Below are 12152 nucleotides of genomic sequence, written 5' to 3'. Positions count from 1 at the left end.
GTGGTGGTGGAGTGGTGGTGTTGGTGGCAGATAGAACGCGAGTTATGGTGCTAGAGGTGTAATGTGGTAAAAACCATAATTAATAAAAGTTGGAACTGAAAAGACTAAAATACCCATGTGAGGAAAAAAGACGAAATTGCTCCTGTGAACAGTAAAAACTCATGAGACTTAGTATATATTTATAGTTATAATGGCAAACAAACAAAAATATGATATACAGTAGAAACTCTATAAAATAATACACTTGGGACCACCAAAATTTATTAATTAAAAGAGTTATTAATTAATCGATAAATTAATAATTAATAATTTATATTTTAATTAATATTTTATTAATTTATATTAGAATACTTAGTTTACAAACACCTTTCAACCTTCCGCTTAATTATTGTATACAATGCATGTATATCAAATGAACGACCCAATTTGTAAGAAACATTCGATCTCCCACCTTATTATGCTTCTTGTGTTCAATGTATCACTTTATGGAAATTAAAAATATTTTCTATATAAATACAAGATCAAAATAGATTAACACAAACAAATCATACACACAACATGGCTTCATATCTTAAAGTTATGAAAAAAACAACAATGACAGACGAGATTCGAAGAGCATTATGCAAGCACAACAAGGATAATCCAAGTCTCACTCAAAAGCAATTGCAAGAATGGGTTCATAGTAACTATGATTTGCAGGTGAGTCAAGCGACAATATCGAATACAGTTAAGTGGTCTTTAGAATATCTCTCACTTGCTCCCCGAAAGAGGCGATGTTAAGCGACACAAACCGGTAAAATTTCCTGACCTAGAAAAATCTCTCTATGAATGGATTCTTCAATATCAAGAACATGTGAATATGACACGTGAACTAATCATCGAGAAGGAGAAAAAGTTCATAAAAGATATGTATCCAGTGGATACTCCAGACTTTACTTTTTCTCTTGGTTGGCTTGGAAAGTTCAAAGCAAGATATGGAATTAAAAATTTTTGGCGTTTTGGAGAGAGTGGATCTGTTGAAATGGAGGGCATGTGTAAGACCCTGTTTCCATTTCAGTTGATCGGGATGCCGTCCAGGATTAGGGACGCCGTTCAGCAAAGAAGAGCTGGACGCCGTCCAATATTTGGGACACCGTCCAGTTGGCCTGTCGGGCCAGCTGTGATATTTTAGATTTTAAAAAGGGGCAAATTGGTAATTTCACTTGGATGTCGGTTTGGAGCCCTCAAAACTGATCCATTGGTCATTTGTGGATCACATTTTATCCTCACAAACACTCTCATCCATATCTAGTGAGAGAGTAAGGGTTTAGAGAGAGAGCTTGATTTGGAGAAGAAGGAGTCGGATTCTCACCAAAGCTCGGGTTCTAAAGTTGTTCATCTCGCTCCTAGCTACGTTGTGGTAGTATTGGTAAGCTCAAAATTCGGAATTTCATTTGTTAGATTTGATATTCAAGTTAGGGTTTTGAGCTAGTTTGTTGTGAAACCCTCTTAGATGATGAAATGGGTTTATGGTGACTAGTTATTCTTGTCACTTGACGGGTTTTGGGTTGGTTGACGATTTGGCCTTGATTAGGCTTTGATCTTGAGCTTAATCACTAGGTTTAGTGATTATGAAAGTATTGGAACACTTTTGGGTGTGTTTGGTTGACTAATTTTGAAATGGGTTAAAATTAGGGTTTGGTGTCAAAATGGGTGACACACGTATTTAACACTTGCGTTCGGGTTTAATCGGTGTGTTAGGACCATATTCACTCGTGTTAGTGAATGTTGGTTACTATGGGCGCGGTTTGTGCTTGGAAGTGCATTTGGGTCGAAATTGCACTAAGTGTCGATTGGGTTGGTTTGTAAGTCAACCCTAATTGTGTTGTTTATATTGTGATAATGGAATAGGTACATTCCATCGGCGAGTTGCGGATTATTCGGTAGCATTCATCAAGGCGACAAGGTGAGTGTTAATATCCTATGTGCATATGTATGTGTAGGATGGGTGCGGGTCGGGTGAAGTGGTTCTCGGTTATAGAGCTTACTTCACATATAGGTGGATTTGATGGACTTGCGTATAGGTCCAATTGGCACGGTTGTGCGTTCTGGTTGACCACCTTTGGCGAGGTGCACACTTTGTGTGTACGATATCACATATGCTTGTGATGTGGATGATATAACCCTAATGGCGAAGGGTTGATTTTGTTGTGATGTGGATAACCCCGATATGGTGGATTCTATAATCCTGTGACCGTGGGTTTTGATATTGAGAAGTGAGTCACGTGTGGATGCGGATTCACGATGACGCGTGTAGTTTCGGTCATCTTATTGAGAAAGTGAGTCTCGTGTAGTTCGAATTCACGATGACTCGTGTAGTTCGGTCATCTTATTGAGGTAGTGATCTCGTGTGTTTGTGGATTCACTAATGCTCGTGTAGTTCGGCCAACCTCGATGTTGTTGTGGTATTGAAGATAGTAATCTCGTGTGGATGCGGATTTACTAAGGCTCATGTTGTTCGGCCAATCTTCATGTTGGTAATTGGTAGTCGGTTCCGGTATTGGGTTAAGGGGTTAACCTTGGACGTTTGTATATTGCTTATTGTCGTATTGTTGTGTTGTAGCTAACCCTCTGGGTGTAGCTTATTGGCGTTGTTCACATCGTCGTTGGTGAACTTATACTTGTTGTGATTATTAGCTTGTTGCTTAGTGATCGTACGGTATGCTTAGCTTAGCTCGCCTTTATACTTGGATGCTCCGGTATGCGTTATTTGATTATTTGTGTGGCGTGTCCATTTTATACATATATATGTATGTAGTATATTCTCACTCACTAAGCGTTAGCTTACCCTCTCGTTGTTTACATTTTTTATAGATTGCATGGATGCGGTGGCTCGGGTAAGAGTGGGAACTAGTGAACTTGCGTAGTTTGCTTTAGAAGACTTGCTTTTGGATTTGATTAGGATAGGGTAGTGAATCCCCAATCCCATGCTCGGTGTATGTTTTGTATAAACTAAATTGGGTCGAAATGGTCACTTTGTAGTAATATGGGTCGATGTGGGCCCGGTGTTGTAAAACTCGATTTTATTATGGAAAACTCTTAGGTCTAATTATTATAACATGTTGTGAAAAAGTTTTAGTTTAAAAGTGTCGGGAAGCGGGTTTTTCGCCCGTGTGTAATTATTAAACTGATCAGAACCTGGCAGACCATTTGGACGCCGTCCAAAAGGCTTGGACGCCGTCCCGTACTTCAGAGCTGGACGCCGTCCAGATGTGCTGTTCCAGAAATTTTTTTTTTTATGGCACAATTTTGGAAGGATAACGGGTTGGGTCGCTATAGCGTGGAGAACAAATTAAAATCCATAACAGACAAAGTTGATCAGTTTGAAATGAAAGACATCTTTAATATGGATGAAACAGGTTTGTTTTTTATTATTTTATTTTATATTTTGTACTTTAGTGATGTAATTAATTACATGTTTTGATCTTAAACAGGTTTGTTTTTTAGACTTCAACCGGATCATTCTCTTGTAACAATGCAGCTTGAAGGGAAAAACAAGATAAGGAAAGACTAACTGTTGCTATTTGCTGTAATGAGGACGGTTCGAAAAAACTTCCTTTATGGGTTATTGGGAAATATGCTAAACCAAGGTGCTTCAAGAATGTCAACTTGAACAGTCTGAACTGTGAGTACCATGTTAACAAACGAGCTTGGATGACTGGTGTGTTATTTGAAGAATATGTTCGCCAACTTGATAAAAAAATGGTTGGAAGAAAAATTCTCTTGATTGTGGATAATTGCCATGCTCATCCAAAAATTATTGAAGGATTACGAAATGTTGAATTATTTTTTTTGCCACCAAACACAACTTCAAAAATTCAACCTTGTGACACGGGGATCATACGAGCTTTTAAGATGCATTATCGTCGTCGATTTTATAGAAGCCTTATGGAGGGTTATGAATTAGGGGTTCCAAATCCAGCAAAAATAAATGTATTAGATGCAATGAATCTTGCAATTTCAGCATGGACTATGGATGTTCGTGCAAATACAATTGCGAACTGCTTTCGTCATTGTAAACTTCGATCAACAGATAACATGACTTTTGATAACTCAGATGAAGGTGGTGAAAGCACTCAAGAACTCCAGAATTTGATCAAAGAGTTGGGTTATCGCAATGCAATGGATGTCGAAGATGTTCCGACTCACCCAGAAGAAAATGTAGTTGCGCAGTTGTTGACTGATGAAGAAATTATTGAAAGCGTTATTGGAATTAATAAAGATGATATCGATGAAGAAGATGATGAAAGTTCTACAATGGAGCCCCCTTCGCGAAACGAAGCTATTAAAGCGGCAATCACATTGAATAATTTCTTGTTGAGCTATGAGAAAATAACACCAGAAGTTCTTACCATGCTAAGGAAAATTAGAGACGATATTCAAGGGGAAATTGATTTCAACAAAAAAAAAAAAAAAGTTTGATTTCAACAAAAAACAAAAAAGAATTGAGTCATTTTTCAATAAACCTTCATAAATCATTCATGTAATATGCTATATACTATATAAGGAATTATTAATTTATATTTTATATGGGGTCTAAAGAAATTATCAAAATTGTATTATCTTATAATTTTAGCGAATTATTAATTTAGCACCCTATCAGTCTGAGCCGACAAAAAATATTATCTTAGAGAGTTTATTAAATAATCGAGTATTAATTTATAGAGTTTCTACCGTACATCAAATAATTATATAGGGATATTTTTGTATTTTCATGTTTAAACCTCACTATGAGTATTTCTTGAGGTAATGGGGTTACAAGAAAAACACGTTAGAACGGTCAGGTAAAATAACCTGATTAGCTCTTGTACATCTATCTAAGTAAAAATAATATTCATATCCGAATATCGAGAACAAAGATAACTTATATATTTATTTGTTTACACCTTACACTAAAATAATTTTCACCCTCAAAATTTCTGTTCAAACTCCGCCAATATTCAAGGCATTTTTTTAAAAGAAAATTAACATGACCTTAAAGTGTAGCTAGAGAAATTGAACCTCGGTTTTTTTTTTTTTTTTTTTTTTTTTTTTTTTCAGAAATTTCAAACACCTAACGACTAGGTCACCCGAGTTATTCAAGGCATTCCTTAACGATTACTAAAAAAAATAAGTAAAAGCTAGCCTAACATCCAAGCCGATGAAAGAGCTTGTTCGGCATCCTACATGATTACAAAACATCATCATTGTTGCTTCATGAATTTTATGTTAAGCGATGGGTAAAATAAGGGTCAATCTCAAATATGTACAAACTTTATGATTAGATAATATTTTCCAAACTACCAACGATGATTATTACAACACGTATATAGAAATAAATCTTACACCCAAGTAGAATAATAAGTCACCTCATGTCAAAATATGAATTTGGGGGTACGTGGAATTTATTGATTATATTCAGAATAAGCGACAACTAATTCCACAAGGTTTTGTTAAAAGAAAGAATGCAGGGTAATTAAAAGTTGTTTTATACGAAGTACTTGACAACTTTTTGAGAGGTTTGGAGTTCGTCAGGCGTTGCTGCATCCTTCATTTTCTTGTGATAATGTGTTTTTACAAATTATATATGCTTGGTCTCAACTAGAACTGTGCTTAAAAGTTCACAATTCATCTTAATTTTTTTTTTTTTTTTGAACGGCGATTTTTTGGCATCAGTAGATCATTTCTTTCAACGACCCTCATCATTTGCACGTAACACACACGTTCGGGCGGAAACCCGAACCCGATCGACGGTACCCGAGAACATATCCATTCGGGCAGTGGTTCCGGGTAGGGGTCCGTGAACGAATCCGGTAAAACCTCCTTATAGGGTCAATATATACCACCATTATTGGTGTTCAATTGGTTTAAAGAAAATCATGTCATCCCTAAGGATCGAACACATGACCTCTCCCTATCCCATGACACAAAGTACATGGAGAGAACCGTTGGGTATGCCCGCAAGTTCAATTCATCTTAAATTTTGACAGGTATTTTTTCGTATTGTTCTAATTACTAGTAATTAAAATACATAAAAAGTAGAAAAAATTATTACAAAGGTAAATTTAAATAGTTAAAGTTAAGGAGAGATATTAAGAAAGAAAAAAATGAAAGATGGTAAAATATTTAAAAAAAAATAAAAATAAAGAAAAAGGGCGGGAAAGAAAAACAAAAGGGAAGCTAACGTCACAGGGTTGAGAAGAAGAAAAAATGGGTCGAAGGAATCGAACGTTTGACGTTCCGGAGACAAAAATTACATGGCCACAAGCTGGGATGAACTTTCTATAAGATTTATTTGGGGAATTTAGTTATATACTTTCAAATAATGCCGATTTTAAAAACAATAAAATCGGAAAATACATATGAAGCTCTCAGTAAACATTAGTTTCTCTTTTAGTATATAAGTATAATATAATATAATAGTTTATATGATTTTTTAAAACATAACATGTAATGGTATCGATAACATTAATAAAAAATATTGTACGTATCGATCAAATATTTATTTTATAATATCAGTTAGAGTATGGGGAGTAATGCTTTGTTCCGGAGCTCGGCGCCTTCAACTGTCGTAGCCCATCCCCGTCGCCACCTCACATTTTGACCTCGTTGCTGGGTTTTCGCCGCTCGTGTGATGCCATCTAATTTTTTTTATCTATCGTTCCTTCCTTCTATTTTTCTTCTTTCTTTTTCATTTTGAGTTTAAGTTTGTGTGAGTTTTGAATGATATAAAAATTTTCTTTAGCAATGGAAGAAGAGAGTAGCAAGACACCTTTTAGAGCATTTTTTATCAAGTGTGGATTAGACTTTGAATTTTTTTAAGTTTGGGTATTTTTTCAAATTTTGGCCATGTTTTTGAGTTTAAACCAGTTAATTTATTTCTTGAAAAATTGTTTTAAATTCATATTATGTTAATTATTTATTAAATTTATTTTATTAATAATTAATGAAGTTATTTTAGTTTATACGATTGTTTTTATATATAATTATAATTATATAACCCATTAATTAAAGAGTGAAAACATAAAACTAATTAACATCTTAACTATCTATCTACCACTTAGCATTTTTGTGACCGGGTCAATCAGCTAATAACACCACAAGTGACCTAGGTTGTCACTCTTTGTATTCTTATTTAATTGTTTTTAAGTGTTTAACTGAATAACTTAAGCATTAAGTTTAATGTTTAATCATAACATATTATGTTTATTTGACATGTGCCTTAGACCATTATCATCCATGACATCATCCCTTTCTAGGACTGACCGCCACATAAGCGCCATATCAAATATCTCTCTCCATTTCCTCTCCAATTTCTCCTCATCACACACCACTAACATCCATGACTTCCTCCTCATCACATGACCTCAACTATTATTATTATTATTATTATTATTATTATTATTATTATTATTATTATTATTATTATTATTATTATTATTATTATTATTATTATTATTAATTTAAATACAATTAAACAAAGAATTAAAAGACATTAATTAAAATAGCATTGCAATAAATTTAGAAATTACAATAAATTCTAAACAATACATTAACTTAAACATAAATGAATTGCAATAAAGCTAAGCGTCTCATTCATCGTCGCCTTCGTCCTCGTCTTCGTATTCGTATTCGTATTCGTCTTCGCCTTCGTCTTCTTCTTAATCACTTTCATCATTTTCGATTGTGTTTGAAGAACCTACTCCTAGAGAGTGTCAAGCACGGAAATTAGCCGGAAGATTCCAAATGTGTTCGATGAGCTTTTGGGGTAGTAGATGATGAATGGTTGAATCTCGCAATTCTTTATTCACGCGAATGTGCAATTCAACCATTTCCTCGACTGATCTTCTTGGACGACGAGCCGGTCTATTATTCTCCTCTAGATCACACATTGCACGTCCGCTATCTTCGGTGATCATATTGTGTAATATAGCACAAGCGAACATAACTATTCAGATTCTTTCGATATAGAATTGTCGGCTCGGGTTTTTAATGATTTGCCAACGACCTTGAAGCACTCCAAATGCTTGTTCGATATCTTTCCGAGCAGATTCTTAAGACTTTTTGAATTTTGCTGCTTCTGGGTTAGACGGACTTTTAAACAATTTAACTAACGCCGCTCAATCTGGATATATACCATCAGTCACTTGGAATAGGTTCGACAATTTCTTCATCACTTTCATCACTTAGCATATCAAGTATATCGAGTGAGAAAATGTTTATATGAGAACTCGCAATTGCCGTTGCATCTCGAGTAAGATCTTCAATAACCTTTCTAGGTATTTTGAATATAGTTGATGTTTGAGTAAAATTGTATGAGGGTATATATCGTATAGTTAGGAATTTGATGTAAATTAAATGAAATGGTATGGGAGTATATACAATGAAAATATGTGAAAAAATAAATTAATAAGTTCAACGGCTATATGACTATTTATACACGTCCTCCAATATGCTCAGATAACAAATGAACGAGGGCGAATTGCTGTTTCAAGCTCGCGGGCGATGCAGGCTGCATGGAATGATATCGACGCTCTCGAGGGCGAATTTGATGGCGGCTCGAGGGCTAGACCGATGGAAATGGTCTTACAGGCACATGATAACACTATTATTACATCAAAAATTTTAATTATAATAATCCAATGCATTATATAATCCAATAGGGGATGATTCTCACACACACTTTTTTGATCTTCACACACCTATTTTAACCTTTTACTCTTCTAATAATACTCAATTGGTGTGTGAGGATCAAAAAAGTGTGTGTGAGAATCATCCCCCCAATCCAATACATTATTATAATTAATAATTTATAATGAAAACTTTTATTTAATGCCGTAAATTAAACCTTCCTTAAATAATACTCCGTATTAACTAAAATTTTGCTAGATAAACTAAAATATTATATTGATGACATATAAGTATTTAAAATCTTATCTTATAATCCGAGACGATCTCTACAACTCTCCGAGAAACAAGAAAGTTGAGAAGTACTATGGAAGTATTTCGGTTAAGCCAAATACGTTCAATATTTCTTCAACTATGATATGTGGGTTAAATGGGTAGTGGTGAAATCCACAAATAAAACCCATGACTCCACAAACAAAAGAAAATGCCCATGATCTCAGCAAACATGCACATCATGGAGATATGCATTGTAATCAAACAAAAGAAAAGCCTCTATTTTACTTTTCCATTTACATTGTAATCAAACAAAAGAAAAAGCCTTTAGTTACTTTTCCATTTACATTGTAATCAAAGAGAAAAGCCTCTATTTTACTTTGATAAAAAGGTAAATTAGAGAGAGTGTGCCACTAGTCTGCATTTTCATTTGTATGTAGTCTAGAGAGAAATTAATAATACATACATTATTCCCCACTTTGTCTTTGTTGTTACATCTTCATATCTCGTTCTTTACATTCAATCATTTACTTATTTTCAAAGACTCTTCATAACCTTTTTAGATCTACTTTTTCAAGTTTTCATCTCATCTCCGGTATATCACTTTTCTGATCTTTTTCAACAGCCTTTCATCTCCGGTTTGTAGTTCCCTCTTGTTTCTCCCTTTCTGGCCACCGGCATCTCGCCGGTGGTCCGGCCTTTTTTCTCCTTGTTTCTTTTTCCCGGCTGTCTGTCGCTCTCCCTTTGGTGGTCGGAGTTTGCTCCGGCGGTTATAGCCACCACTCACCGCCGTTTTCCGTGGTGATTTTTGGCTATGGTTGCTTGTGAGTTTCTTCACTGCCGTCGCGTTTCTTCTCCAACTTTGGTTTTAGTTGCTCTCTCCTTTCCGGCGATGGTTCGGTGGACCACCACCTGTTGGTGGTGGTCAACAGTAGACTGTGGGTTGGGGTTCCTTCCTCAGTTTCCCGTTCGTTTTCTGGGTGTTGCGCTTCACGGTGACTCACCACCCCGTTGGTGGTGGTCACCGGCGGTGGTGGTGGTGGTTTGTTGACTGTTGACTGGTTCCGTTCTCTCTTTTATCAGACGACGTTTGGAAACTAGTCGACGACTATTGGTGGCGGGGGGTTTTGATGGTGGTGGTGGAGGGCACGTGAGCCTTGTTGGGGTAGGGGTGGGTTGAGTTGTGGTGTTGGGTGCGGTCTTTACCTTTTCGAGGTGCTCTCGGGTTTTGTCCAGGCGACGATCTCCCAGTTGGAGATCTGGTTCAAGATGCGGGGGTTCGTTCGGATTTTTGCGGTTATGGCCTTTCGTTTGACGACTCGGGGAGCAGTGCGGACACTGGTTTTTTTCTGTTCTATTGTTGCGAAGGCGATAGGCGTTCTTTCGATCGCTGACGCCGTTATGTTCGTTAAGTCGTGTGTCTGTGTAGTATTATCGGTATTTGAGATTCCTGTGGTTATAGCTTTAGTTGTATTTTGGTCTCCTTGTAAAACGTGATTTCTCACCCAGTTGGTGAGCCGTTTGAATTGGTTTGTTAAGTACGGCTAGAGCTCGTAGTTTGGATTCTCTTGTATCGGTTGTATGAGTTGATCTTCGGATCTGTTATTAATGTTATCGTTTTTTTGCCAAAAAAAAAAAAAATTACTTATTTTCACAAAGAATACATTATATTTTATATCCTTACAAGATCTTTGTGTCATTTAATATCCTGTAACGGATCATCTTATGTAATGTAATAAATATGTTTAAGACATTTCAAATATAAGTAAATATTAATGTAAATATATCTAAACCTTTCAAATATAGATAATTAATAAATAGTAATAAAAATATCCAAAACCTTTCAAATATAAGTAATTAATTTTTTTTATATAAATTGACATGTCATCTATATTTAAAATAAGGATCAATTAAAGCTGTTACATAAGTAATTTAAAACCTTATTTTATATAATGTATAGATAATGTAAATATATTTACAATTTTTTCAAATATAAGTGATTAAAATTTGTGTTTTAATAAATTGTCACTCAAAATTTTTTAAAATAAATGCTAAATAATGATGCCACGTAAGTAATTCAAAATCTTGTTTTATATAATCTATATCTATATATTTATATAAAAGAGAAATTTGATTAGGTTACATGTCATTAGTTTCTTAAATATTGCATATTAAATCAAGTGTAATTTTCACATGTCAAAATTATTCATATATATCCCTATTAACCTTTAAAATCACATATTTACCCAAGTAAATCATATAATATCATATATACCCAATTTAGATAATAAAACTATCATATGTACCTACTTAATTTAAAAAATTCACTAAACCCAATTTTACACAATTTAATTCCTTTTTCTTTTTTTTTGAAAATCAACAATTTTATAAAACAAACCATAATGTACATCTCGAGAGTTATATGCTAACTAAACAAGCCGTTAAGCCAACATACACCAAATTACACAAAAAAATTACATAACAAAAGATTGGGGATTATGTACCCAAGAGTGCCAATCGATATGAAGTGACTTGCATCTTTTCCCAATCCACTCGAACGTTTTAAGTTGAATCTCACATAATGCAACCGGAGTGGTCCAACACCATATGAGATAACAACAAGACCAAAGAACCGCTTGCCAAATCTTGGAGCCTAAATCCGACATAGCCCCAATTGAAGAACCTTGAAGAATCTCGCACAAACTAGCCGAAGAGAACACATTAAATCCCCACCATTTGAACACCTTATCCCAAATCCCAAATCTCCTACACACATTTAATTCCTATTTGATCCCTACTCCTATATACTTGTGATGACCCGGAAATTTCGACTAAATTTAAATTTAATCTTAAATGATTAATGACTTCGACACGATAAGCAAAGCCTATGAAGTTTAATCTCAAAATTTTGAACTATTCAATTACCCTTCGGTTGTTCTCAACGATTCGCGAACCATTATATGTAAACAGATACATATATATACTATAACTTGAAAACGTAACAAAGTTTTAATTGCATGATACCGTACATTAAACTTATTGGTTTATATATCTATTTGAATATATATGATTTCAAGTTATTTAGTAAACGATAGTAACATTCGATTATTGATTCGATTGATATTTAGATAAGTTAACTAAAACGTTTAAGATGAACAAGTAAAATACTAATTTGCTACAGTATTTTCAAATTGCTACAGTACCCAAAATGCTACAGTGTTTTCAAAAATCAC

General features: G+C 34.7%; 1 pseudogene; it reads left to right on the top strand.

The window, feature by feature from the left end:
- Positions 1-555: 555 nt before the first annotated feature.
- On the top strand, positions 556-5103 carry LOC139888792 (CENP-B homolog protein 2-like; annotated as a pseudogene).
- Positions 5104-12152: the final 7049 nt, after the last annotated feature.

Source organism: Rutidosis leptorrhynchoides, chromosome 1, assembly GCF_046630445.1.
Source record: "Rutidosis leptorrhynchoides isolate AG116_Rl617_1_P2 chromosome 1, CSIRO_AGI_Rlap_v1, whole genome shotgun sequence".
Classification (NCBI taxonomy): Eukaryota; Viridiplantae; Streptophyta; class Magnoliopsida; order Asterales; family Asteraceae; genus Rutidosis; species Rutidosis leptorrhynchoides.
Note: the sequence above shows the minus strand (reverse complement) of the source record. Positions and strands in the feature narration are given on the sequence as shown.